Source organism: Oryctolagus cuniculus, chromosome 7 (assembly GCF_964237555.1).
Source record: "Oryctolagus cuniculus chromosome 7, mOryCun1.1, whole genome shotgun sequence".
Lineage (NCBI taxonomy): Eukaryota > Metazoa > Chordata > Mammalia > Lagomorpha > Leporidae > Oryctolagus > Oryctolagus cuniculus.
This window is the reverse complement of record NC_091438.1, coordinates 37,464,010-37,476,165: the sequence shown is the minus strand read 5'-3', so window position 1 is coordinate 37,476,165 and position 12,156 is coordinate 37,464,010. Positions and strand designations below refer to the sequence as shown.

At 45.5% G+C, this 12,156-nt stretch overlaps 1 protein-coding gene across 1 annotated transcript in view; it reads left to right on the top strand.

Moving 5' to 3' along the window:
• The window catches only part of SDHC (succinate dehydrogenase complex subunit C), a 39,937-nt gene that overhangs the window by 21,407 nt on the left and 6,374 nt on the right, over window positions 1-12,156 (top strand). The gene's annotated exons all lie outside the window — the stretch shown is intronic.

The window sequence follows — 12,156 nt, the reverse complement described above, 5'->3', positions numbered from 1 at the left end:
GCCAGGAGCCAGGAACCTCTTCATGTCTCCCACATGGGTACAGGGGCCCAAGGACCCGGGCCATCTTCCACTGCTTTCCCAGGCCATGGCAGAGAGCTGGATCGAGAATGGAACAGCTGGGACTCAAACCGGTGCTTATATGGGATGCTGGTGCTGCAAGGCGGTGGCTTTACCCGCTCGCCACAGCAGCAGCCCCTTGTATGTGTACTTTTTTTTTCTTTTCTTTTTTAAATTTTTTTAAGAGTTACACGCAGAGAGAAGGAGAGGCAGAGAGAGAGAGAGATCTTCCATCCGCTGGTTCACTCCCCAATTGGCAACAACGGCTGGAGTTGTGCCTATCCAAAGCCAGGAGCCAGGAGCTTCCTCCAGGTCCCCGACAAGGGTGCAGGGGCCCAAGGGTTGGGCCATCTTCTACTGCTTTCCCAGGCCATAGCAGAGAGCTGGATTAGAAGTAGAGTAGCCGGGACATGAACCGATGCCCATATGGAATGCTGGCACTGCAGGCGGTGGCTTAACCTGCTATGCCATAGTGCTTCTTTGAAGAATTTTGCTGTTTCTGTGACTCTTATCACAGACCGCTTTGCAATTCAACAACTTAAATTAGAGTGAATGATGGTCCTTTTATTCATTTATTCATTCACTTCCTTAATAATTGAGTTCCCACTATGTTCAGCTTCTCTTAGCAGATTTTTATTTTAAAAAATGTATTTGAGGCCGGCGCCGCGGCTCACTAGGCTAATCCTCCGCCTAGCGGCGCCGGCACACCGGGTTCTAGTCCCGGTCGGGGCGCCGGATTCTGTCCCGGTTGCCCCTCTTCCAGGCCAGCCCTCTGCTGTGGCCAGGGAGTGCAGTGGAGGATGGCCCAGGTGCTTGGGCCCTGCACCCCATGGGAGACCAGGAAAAGCACCTGACTCCTGGCTCCTGCCATCGGATCAGCGCGGTGCGCCGGCCGCAGCGCGCCGGCCGCGGCGGCCATTGGAGGGTGAACCAACGGCAAAGGAAGACCTTTCTCTCTGTCTCTCTCTCTCACTGTCCACTCTGCCTGTCAAAAAAATAAAAAAATAAAAAAAAAAAAAAAATGTATTTGAGGGGCCAGCGCTGTGGTACGGTGGGTTAATGCCATGGCCTGAAGCGCCGGCATCCCATATGAGTGCCGGTTTGAGACCCAGCTGCTCCACTTCCAATCCAGCTCTCTGCTATGGCCTGGGAAAGCAGTAGAGGATGGCCCAAGTGCTTGGGCCCCTGCACCCAGGTGGGAGACCTGGAAGAAGCTCCCGGCTCCTGGCTTCGGATCGGCGCAGCGGCCGATTAGGGAGTGAACCAGTGGTTGGAGGACCTCTCTCTCTCTGCCTCTCCTCTCTGTGTGTAACTCTGACTTTCAAATAAATAAATCTTTTTTTAAAAAAAAGACGTATTTGAAAGGCAGAGAGACAGATATGGATGTCCCATCTACCAATTCACTCCCCAAATGCCCTTAACCTTAACAGCCAGGGCTGGGCCAAGAACCAAGAACTCAACTTCTGTCTTCCACGTGGGTGGCAGGCACCCAAGTACTTGAGCTATCACCGTTGCCTCCTGGAGCATGCATTTGCAGGAAGTTGGAATCAGGGACCAGAGCTGGGACTTGAACATTCTGAGCAGCATCCCAGTTGCTACACCAAGCCCCTACCCTGTCTTAGCAGATTTTTAACTCACTTCCTAGTACTTCCTGACGTTATATTTTTTGAAAGTGTAGAGAACAGAGACAGATATATAATAAAGATGGATTGGCTGGCTGCTCACTGATGAAATGCAGTCCCAGGTCAGTCATCACCCAAATTCTTCCAGAAAGTCAGTTTCAGCACCATTCTGTCACCTAGAATTGATCAGACTCCAGTAGATTTACTAACCAGTTTCTTGAAATCTTGGTTTACACAAAAGAATGCGTATTTATTCTTTTAGATAATATGAAATAGAACTGCAGAGTGAATTGGTCTTACATAATCAGTACGTCCTTTTAGGTAGGAACATTTATTCCATGAAGTGTGGATTATAAGCAGGTTTCTGGGATTTGATGTATCTTCACAGCATATACTTGAAGACAGTAGGCTAGATTCTTTAGTTTTCTCTGGCCAGTGCTAGAGACAGGCACATATTTGCTTTTTTAGCTTTCCTCTAGCCTTTATAGCATGTATTATTCCTCACTCCACCAAAAAGGGGGGAAAAAAAAACAACTAGATCAGGTTCCTTAGATACATGCTCTCAAAGCATTCTGGTTGTAATTTGTTCATTGTCATTCTACTGGATTGTGTGTTCTGTGAGGGCTTAGATTGCATCTATCAGAATTTTTATCAAATAACTCTTTTTTTCTTCAAAAGATCATGGGAAATATGTATTATGAAAAAATTGAGCGGCCGGTGCCGCGGCTCACTAGGCTAATCCTCCGCCAGCGGCACCGGTATCCCGGGTTCTAGTCCTGGTTGGGGCGCCAGATTCTGTCCCGGTTGCTCCTCTTCCAGTCCAGTTCTCTGCTGTGGCCCAGGAGTGCAGTGGAGGATGGCCCAGGTCCTTGGACCCTGCACCCCATGGGAGACCAGGAGGAAGCACCTGGCTCCAGGCTTCTTATCAGTGCGGTGCACCAGCCGCAGCGGCCACTGGGGGGTGAACCAACTGTAAAGGAAGACCTTTCTCTCTCTCACTGTCCACTCTTCCTGTCAAAAAAAAAAAAAAAAAGAAAAGAAAAAAAGAAAAAGAAAAAACTGAGCATGGGTTTCAAAAACTTGTGCACCAAAATAAATATCTTTTAATTCTATTTTACATGAACTTTTGATGTCCCTTTGTGTTTGTTTTCTAACTGGCTTTGGCCATATTATTTTGCTCCCTTGCAACTGATTATAGGCAGCTATCTAACTAGTATTCAAGTACTGCTATTTCTGTATGTATGATTACTGGTTTAGCTGAAATCTGCTCTTTTCAGTGGGAGAAGAGATTATCAGGCATTATTAGAGAGCTGCATAGGTAAATCTGAGTTTGTTCTCTGTAAGTCTCCTTGAAATGCCTGGTGAGCTTGTGTTCTCTCTTCTAGCAAATGTAATTCAGTACATGCATGGTGCTCTCACATAGAACAGATGCAAACCAAGAGTGGTGAAATGCTTGAGGGGCCAGCATTGTGGCACAGTCACTAAAGCCACTGCCTGGGACACTGGCTTCCATATGCATGCCTGTTCGAGTCCTGGCAGCTCTACTTCCCATCCAGCTCCCTGCTAATGGCCTGGGAAAGCAGCGGAAGATGGCCCAAGTGTGTAGGCCTTTGCCACCCATATGGGAGACCTAGAAGAAGCTTTTGGCTTCACCCTGGCCCAGCCCTGGTCATTATGGCCATCTGGGGAGTGAACCAGTCAATAGAAGATTTTTCTGTCTCTGTTTCTGTCTGTCTGTCTCTTTCTTTCTCTAACTCTTTCAAATAAATCTTTAGGAAAAAAAAAAAGATTTACATATAGAGAGAAGGAGAGTCAGAGAGAGAGATCTTCCATCTGCTGGTTCACCCCCCAATTTCCTGCAATGGCCGGAGCTGCACCAATCCAAAGTCAGGAGCTTCTTCCAGGTCTCCCATGTGGGTGCAGGGGCCCAAGGACTTGGGCCATCCTCTACTGCTTTCCCAGGCCATAGCAGAGAGCTGGATTGGAAGTGGAGCAGTTGAGACTCAAACCAGCAGCCATATGGGATGCTGACAATACAGACGGTGGCTTTACCTGCTATGCTACAGCACTGGCCCCTAAATAAATTAAAAAAAAAAAAAAATGCTTGAGCTGCTAGCACGCATTCTGTTCCAAGTTGATAGTACTAGATCCTTTGCTGGCAAAGAAGAATAAGCTCATGACTTTGAACACCATATAAATCCCTGCTATCCGTACAAGCTTTTCTCCTATGAATAGTCCCCTGGTTGTCTTTGACTTTGGCCTAGGGAATAATAGAAAATATCTTGCCTGTAATCGGTATGAAATCATATACTGAGAGACACAGGCCCCACCGTTTACCTGTGTAAAACTTCAAGTCCCTCTACTTCTTTCCTTTTGATACTTCAGCCTGGGAGCAAAGCCTTATTCATGTCAGGTATCATGACCAACTTGTCAGGAGGTGGCCCATTGAACAGAGTAGAGCAGATGACAGCCCTTGAGTCCCAGCATGTGGTGTGCTCGCACTTCAGAAACTTGGTGCCAGCTAGAGTTGTCGGGTAGGAAAGGGATTTCTCTTCAATTTGCTTTGGTGAAGTAGTGGTGGTATTGGACATGGACTTTGTTTTTTTTTTTAATTATCTGATTGATTTATTTGAAACCAGTTACAGCAATAGAGAGGGAGAGAGAGAGAGATCTTTTATTTGCTGATTCACTTCCCAAATGGCCGCAATGGCCACAGCTAGGCCAAGCTGGAACCAGGAGCCAGGAGCTTTTTCCAGGTCTCCCACGTGGGTGTAGAGGCCCAAGGACTTGGGCCGTCTTTTGCTGCTGTCCCAGGTGCATTAATGGGGATCTGCATAGAAGCTGGAGTTGGGGGCTGACATTGTGGCATAATGGGTTAAGTCACCATCTGCCAATGCCAGTATCCCATGTGGGTGCTTGTTTGAGTACTGGATGTTCCACTTCTGATCCAGTTCCCTGCTAATGTGCTTGGAGGATGGCCAAGTGCTTGGGCACCTGCACACAAATGGAAGATGTGAATAAAGCTCCTGGTTCCTGTCTTTGGCCTGGCCTAGCCCTGGCCATTGCAGCCATTTGGGGAGTGAACCAATGGATAGAAGATCTCTCTTTCTGTTTCTCTCTGTTACTCTGCCTTTCAAATAAATCTTTGAGAAAAAAAATGGAGCAGGGGCAGGCATTATGGAGCAGTTGATTAAGCCACCGCCAATGATCGAAGAATTCCCCTTGGCTCCAGTTACTTCTTTTTTTCTTTTGTTATTATTTGAGAGACAGACAAAAAAGAGAGAGCTCCTATTACAAATTGAACTAGATTTGCTTCCTTAAACTCATGTGGACGTTTGAACCCCAAAGTCTTAATGTTAAACAGTTCTAATAGCTGATGGATTAGGGTGGAGACTTGATTCAGTCATGGTATCTGAAGATGGGGCCCTTGAGAAGTGATTGGATTAGGCTGCTAGGGTGGAGCCCGAGACTGAATCAAGATGGCATGATAAGGAGACGCCACACTGAGGGGTAGAGGAAGAGTGTGTTTCCTTTGTCTCTGCTACCTGGCTTATGCCATCATTCCTCTGCACCTGTTTCACCATTGCCTTCCTCTACCAGATGCCAGACTACTGGGGCCACCTGGTCTTGTACTCTGATCCTCCAACTGTTAGCCAAATTAAACCTTCCTCCTAAGTTGCTCCTCTCAGATATTTTTGTTAAAGGAACAAAAAGTAAAATACGGTTCCCATCTGCTGGTTCACTACCCATATGCCTGCTGTGGCTGGACTGGATTGGGGCTGGAACCAGGAGCCAAGGGCACAAGCCAGGTCTGCCACTTGGGAGGCAGGAACCTAATTACTTGAGCCATCACCACTGCTTCCTAGGTCTGCACTGGTGGGAAGCTGAAGTCAGGAGCTAAAGCTGGGAGTGACACCCAGACACTGATGTAGGATGTGGGTATCTAACCACTAGGCTAAATGTTTTTCGTGTCTTTCAGGGCCTCTCCTACGCTTCTGGAGACTGTGTTTGTTTGTTTAAGGGTTGCTTATTTGAAAGTCAGAATTACAGAGAGAGAGACATCTTCCATCCACTCGTTCACTCCCCATATGTCCACAATGGCCAGGTCTGCGCCAGGCTGAAGCCAGGAGCAAGGAGCTGCATCTGAGTCTCCCACATGGGCGGCAGGGGTCCAAGCACTTGGGTCAGCCTCTGCTGCTTTTCCCAGGTACATTAGCAGAGAGCTGATGGGAAGTGGAGCAGCTGGGACATAAATTGTCACCCATACGGGATACTGGTATCGCAGGTGGTGGCCTTACGCCTTACCCACAGCGCCGCCAGCCTCAAGACTGTGTTTACTGAAGTGATCATCAGTTGGGCAAGTGGCTCTTGTGTAGGGATCCTACATTTAGGGAGTTGCAGCTGAGACACTGGCAGGAATTACCTGAAACTAAACCTGTGCTGTTTGCAAACAGATACATGCACGCACATACACACACAGAGTTGAAAATCATGTAAGGATAGGAATTCCTATCTAAGATCTGTTGCCACTATTCCTATGCTATCATGGGATGATGGAATCCAGGTGTAAAGATGATTGGTGTTGCCTAGGAATCCATGTGTAGTACCTGGTTTTTAACTTACTTGCTCTGAACTGATAGAGTAAATTTCAAGATTAGGCCATTCTAGGTGTAAATTCATAATTACTTTTATTTTTGCTTGCTTAAAAAGTTTTAGGTTGATGAAGAAATTTTTAGATTGATGTTTTCTGCTTGGTTTAGTGGTATTGATAAACAGATTTGAGGCTCAAAATTACTGGAATAAGAACAGTTTATCGGACTATAGTTTTCCTTATTATGTCAGTGTATTTGTCACTACTGAATAAAAAAAGGATACTGATTCTTTCATAGACTATAAAAGTATTCATTTGCTAAATATGGCTAAAGGTGAATATTTCACAGCTGTGCTTGATAGTTAACTTGCTTTTTTGTATCTGTCACCCTTTGAATGGCCTTGGTATTCATCAGCGTGTATCCTAATTTTCCCAAACCTTCTTCAGTAATTCTGTGATAGAACATAGCTGCTTTCTATAGGATGGTAGTTATCCTTTTTTCCTTCAGATGCCAAAGGTCTCTTCTTCAAAACTAGCAAAAAGCCACGTGGGTGACTTGCGCAAATAATAACTCTTTGAAATTCAGTTTATTCCTTATAAAGTAGGCATATTAATAATGCCTATGTCAGAATTGAGTTTATACCCTGAATATTGGCTTATAGAAATAGGATGGAAAAGTATGATAAATTTAATGGCAATGGACTCTTAAGAAGATGTTTTCTGAACCAAATGGTGAGAGAAACTGCATTATTTTGCCTGAAATGAAGTCCGTTTCAGCTACTGTGATCTTGGCATTCTTGTGGCCCTCTTACCTTTTCTTTTTCACATAGCAGGAGGCAGTCTCTTGAAAAATAAATGGAAGTCATGTCACTTCCTTGTGTGGAATCTTCAGTGACTAAATTAACTTAAAGTTCAGATCTCCACCACAGCCTCTGCCTTGCCAGGTCTGGCCCTTGCCTGACTCCCTTGTGCCATTCCTCCACGTGCTCACTCTGCTCCAGCTGCCTTCCTGGGGACAAGCAAAAACTTTTCCACCCCAGAGCCATTGCAGGTTTTGTCCTGTCGGTCTGAAATGCTCTTCCCGACCCTCTGCTCTACTGTTGTGATTGGTTCCTTCCCGTCCTTTAGATCTCCATCCGACTGTCAACTCAGACTACTTTGCTTTTCACCATCTCTAAAGTAGTAGCTTCTTTGTTAATTTTTTATTTCACGGGGCTATTCCATCATAAGTATTATCACACTGGTTCTTTCTTGCATAGCTTTTATTAAACTGTTTGTAATGATTTTGCATGGTAACCTTTTATAGATCTGTCTCATTACACTGTAACCTCCTCCGGGAGCGGCCACTGCATCTTTTTATTTACCATTCGTACCCTCGAGTACTCAGGAACATGTTAGTAAATCTTTACGTACTAAATGAATACACTGTGTAAATCATTTTGCTCATAATGGTCACTTCAGGAATGTTCACTCTTTTACCTTCTAATTAATCTCTTCTTATGCATTATAAATTAGGAATAATACATACATAGCCTCTACCCTCAAGGGTAGAGAAATATGACATATTTGTAATGCACTGTGATATCTTTTTAATAAGAGGTATGGAATCCCAGAGGAGAGACCAGTAAATACCCTGGAGGAGTTGGAGAGCTTGGAAGAAGGAGAATTAGGAGAATGGGTAAAGAGGAGGTGGGGAAGGAGTCCAGCAGAGAAGCTCTCTTGTACAGCGTCACAGGGATTAGAAAACACCCGGAGAAGTTGGATAATGATCACGAGGTTTGGTTGCATTGGAATTATATGTGGAGTGGGTGCTGTGACATTGCAGTGGGCTGAGCTGCTGCTTTGGACACCTGTATGCCATATCAGAGGGCCTGGATTGAAGTCCTGGTTCTGCCCCCATTCCAGCTTCCTGCTAATACTTTGGGAGCCACGTTGGTTCACCCCGCAAATAGCTGCCACAGCCAGCGTGCTGCGCTGATCCAAAGCCAGGAGCCAGGTGCTTCCTCCTGGTCTCCCATGTGGGTGCAGGGCCCAAGCACTTGGGCCATCCTCCACTGCACTCCCGGGCCACAGCAGAGAGCTGGACTGGAAGAGGAGCAACCGGGACAGAATCCGGTGCCCCGACCGGAGGATTAGCCTATTGAGCTGTGGCGCCGGCCCGTTACTGCTTCTTAAATAGGATTTTTTATTTCAGAAATCCTGGTCATTCCAGACTGAGGCGTTGGAGAGAAAGTGAGAAAAGCACAAACTTTGGAATGAGACAGAACTAAACTCAGTCCTAACTGTGTCACTAACTGGCCATAAGATCCTGGACAAGTTACTTGTCCATCCCTCACACGCAACCTCACCCTTCGCCCCCAGCCACCAGCATCAGCTTTTTTTGTCCACAAGTGTGGGTAATAACTTTTTGCCATACATGGGGGCAACAATGAAAATTTCTAGATAAATTCTAATATAAATTCTTTCACAATGTGTATGATTTGCTGTCTATTGGAATAAACCAAAAAATTTATAGATGTGTCACTGAATAATGTACAGCCAAAACATCAGTAAGAGTTCATCAAAGTGTATATATTAGGTATGTACAGCTTTTCTGTGTTTTAGTGACATAGGAACAGATTGTAATTGAAATTAAGGCAAAAATCCAGTCAGCAGAATTATATTCTATTTCAGGGCACAAACTGGCAGCCTATGGACCATATTTGGTTAACAGATGTATTTTGTTTAGTTGTACTGTGATTAAAAGAAAAATTCGGGGTCCTTTGCCCATTTTTAAATTGAATTATTTGTTTTCTTGCTGTTGAGTTGAGTTCCTTGTGTCTTCTGCATATTAACCCCTTGTCAGATACACAGTTTGCAGATATTGTCTCCCATTTCCTGAAGCTTTTTAATGTAATCCCAATGGTTTTTGCTTTGATTGTACTTTTGAGGCCTTACCTTAAAGATCCCTGCCCAGACCAGTGTCATGAAGTGTTCTCAGAAGCTTCTAGTTTAGGGTCAGCCTGCCTGTAGTTAACAGTAACGTATTGTATATTTCCAGAAAGAATACAACTTTTTAAAAAATGCAACCTGTATACCCACCCACGCATCCTCAACAATCTGCACGAACTCCATCAGTCTGTACTGCCTTAACTTCCTTGTGCCATGCTTGATTCAAACACTGAGTGGCTTCTGCAATTTGGGTTTGACCTGCCCATTGGGAGGTGCAAAGGTTGGGGAGGGAAGTGGTGACAGTGGTGGAAAGGGGGAAAAACAAAGGCCAAGGAATGAGACGTTGAGTATTTTATTCTTTAAAGAGTCTGGGGCAGAGAAACACTGAACCTGGAAGACACAAATTACTCAGTCAATGGAGAAGTCTAATCTTGTACACGTGGGTGACTCAGATTTCTCAGGCCTTATCTTGGGCCAGGTGACATTTTGTTTAAAATTGTTTCCTCCATTTGCTCTGATTTGCTGGTTTTTTTGGTTTTTATTTTTATTTTTTTTAATTTTAATTTTTATTTTTTTTAGAACTTATTTATTTGAAAAGCAGAGTGGCCGGCGCCGCTGCTCAATAGGCTAATTCTCCGCCTGCAGCGTCGGCAGCGCCGATTCTGCAGCGTCGGGGCTCCGGATTCTGTCCCGGTTGCTCTTTTTCCAGTCCAGCTCTCTGCTGTGGCCCAGGAGTGCAATGGAGGATGGCCCAAGTGCTTGGGCCCTGCACCCCATGGGAGACCAGGAGAAGCACCTAGCTCCTGGCTTTGGATCAGCACAATGCGCTGGCTGCAGCAGCCATTGGAGGGTGAACCAACGGCAAAAAGGAAGACCTTTCTTTCTGTCTCTCTCTCTCTCACTGTCCACTCTGCCTGTCAAAAAAAAAAAAAAAAAAAAAAAAAAAAAAAAAGAAAGAAAGAAAAGAAAGGAAAAAAAAAAAGGAAAGCAGAGTAACAGAGTTGGGGGTAGAGGGGAAGAAAGAGAAAGATCTTCCATCCAGGTCTCCCATGTGGGTAGTGTGTGGGTGTTAGGGGTCCACATACTTGGGCCATCTTCCACCACTTTCCTAGGCAACATTAGCAGGGAGTTGAACTTGAAGCTGAGCAGCCAGGACTTGAACTGCTTCACCTGCTCTGCCACAACGTTGGCCTCCGATTTGCTAATTTTTATTTTCACTTTCTGGGCCTTGGGTTTTTGTTGTTGTTGTTATCAGAAGAGATATCCTACAGTGTATATTAACCTATTATAGTCTATTTTATTTTATTTTATTTTATTTCAGTCTCTTGTAATTGAGATAAGACTAAAGACCAGGTAGGCTTTGAACTGTAGAAAATGCATCAAGAATTTTTGTTACCTTTGAGATCTTGAGATATCTTTTTTTTTTTTTTTGGACAGGCAGAGTGGACAGTGAGAGAGAGACAGAGAGAGAAAGGTCTTCCTTTTGCCGCTGGTTCACCCTCCAATGGCCGCCGCTGCAGCCGGCGCACCGCGCTGATCCTGGCAGGAGCCAGGAGCCAGGTGCTTTTCCTGGTCTCCCATGGGGTGCAGGGCCCAAGCACCTGGGCCATCCTCCACTGCACTCCCTGGCCATAGCAGAGAGCTGGCCTGGAAGAGGGGCAACCGGGACAGAATCCGGCGCCCCAACCGGTACTAGAACCCGGTGTGCCGGCGCCGCAAGGTGGAGGATTAGCCTATTGAGCCACGGCGCCGGCTCTTTTTTTTTTTTTTTAAGATTTTTTTTTTAAAGGCAGAGTTACAGAGAGGCAGAAGTATAGAGAGGGAGAATCTTCTATCTGTTGGTTCACTCCCCAAATGGCTGCAATGGCTGGAGCTGAGCTGATCTGAAGCCAGGAGCCAGGAGCTTCTTCTGGGTCTCCCACGTGGGTGTAGGGGCCCAAGCACTTGGACCATCCTCTGCTGCTTTCCCAGATGCATTAGCAGGGAGCTGGATTGGAAATGGAGCAGCTGGGACTCAGCCATATATGGAATGCCGGCACTGCCAGCCCCTCTTGAGATCTTGAAAGAAGTTGGAGACCTTCTCATCTGTTAGATCACCATTTCCTTTTCTATTTAGAGTAATGCCTAGTTGGGATTATAAGATTTAAATACGCTGTTGGAAGTTCCTAGCACAGGCCGGGTGCTGACATTAACTGCACTAAGAGTTGAACAGTTAATACTGTACCTCTCAGAACACGGCTGATCATTTGTGGTTAACATTCTCATTCTCAGCCCTTCCTATTTGTTTGTGACTGTCATGTCTTTGTCGATACATTACCAAGATTGGATGACTTGGGAACACTGTGTCCAGAAGAGGAAATTCTCAGAAACACTTTATCTCAGTACATGGATATTCCTGACCCAAGAGAGGTTGTAGGGAAGCAAACGGCAGCGTACTTCTTGGTGAGAGTCAAGCGTGCCACTTGAGGTGAAGGGGCAATCAGAGGCTGTCAACGAGTCTTAATCATCACCGGGGCTCTCGTTTCGGTAACTTCGCAGGGACTTACTAAGAAGTGTCTGAAAGGGCTTTGGGTGGCTTCTGGAAGTGGCAGTAGCACTTACTGAGAGTCTGCACAGTCCAGGATATAGCATTTACTTGTGGTTGGGCCAGCAGGAGCTGTTCTTGGCAACCAAGCGCAAGTACCATTTACTTTTTTCTTAGTGATTAGATGCGACAGCTTCAGTGGCTCTGTCTTCCCAATTTAAATTGTTTCGCTTTTAGAGGAATGGCCACTCTACAGTACTAACCATTAGAAGAGCAGACTCTGATATGGCTGCCTCACCCTAGGATAGCACCATCTACTCTCCACACAACCTACCAAAGTAAAGTTTTGAAATACCTCCGTTTCCTGTGAACTTCGGGAAGGTCCTTCTATGCATGAGTGTATGCATGAGAGATGCCTATTTTGATCCTTT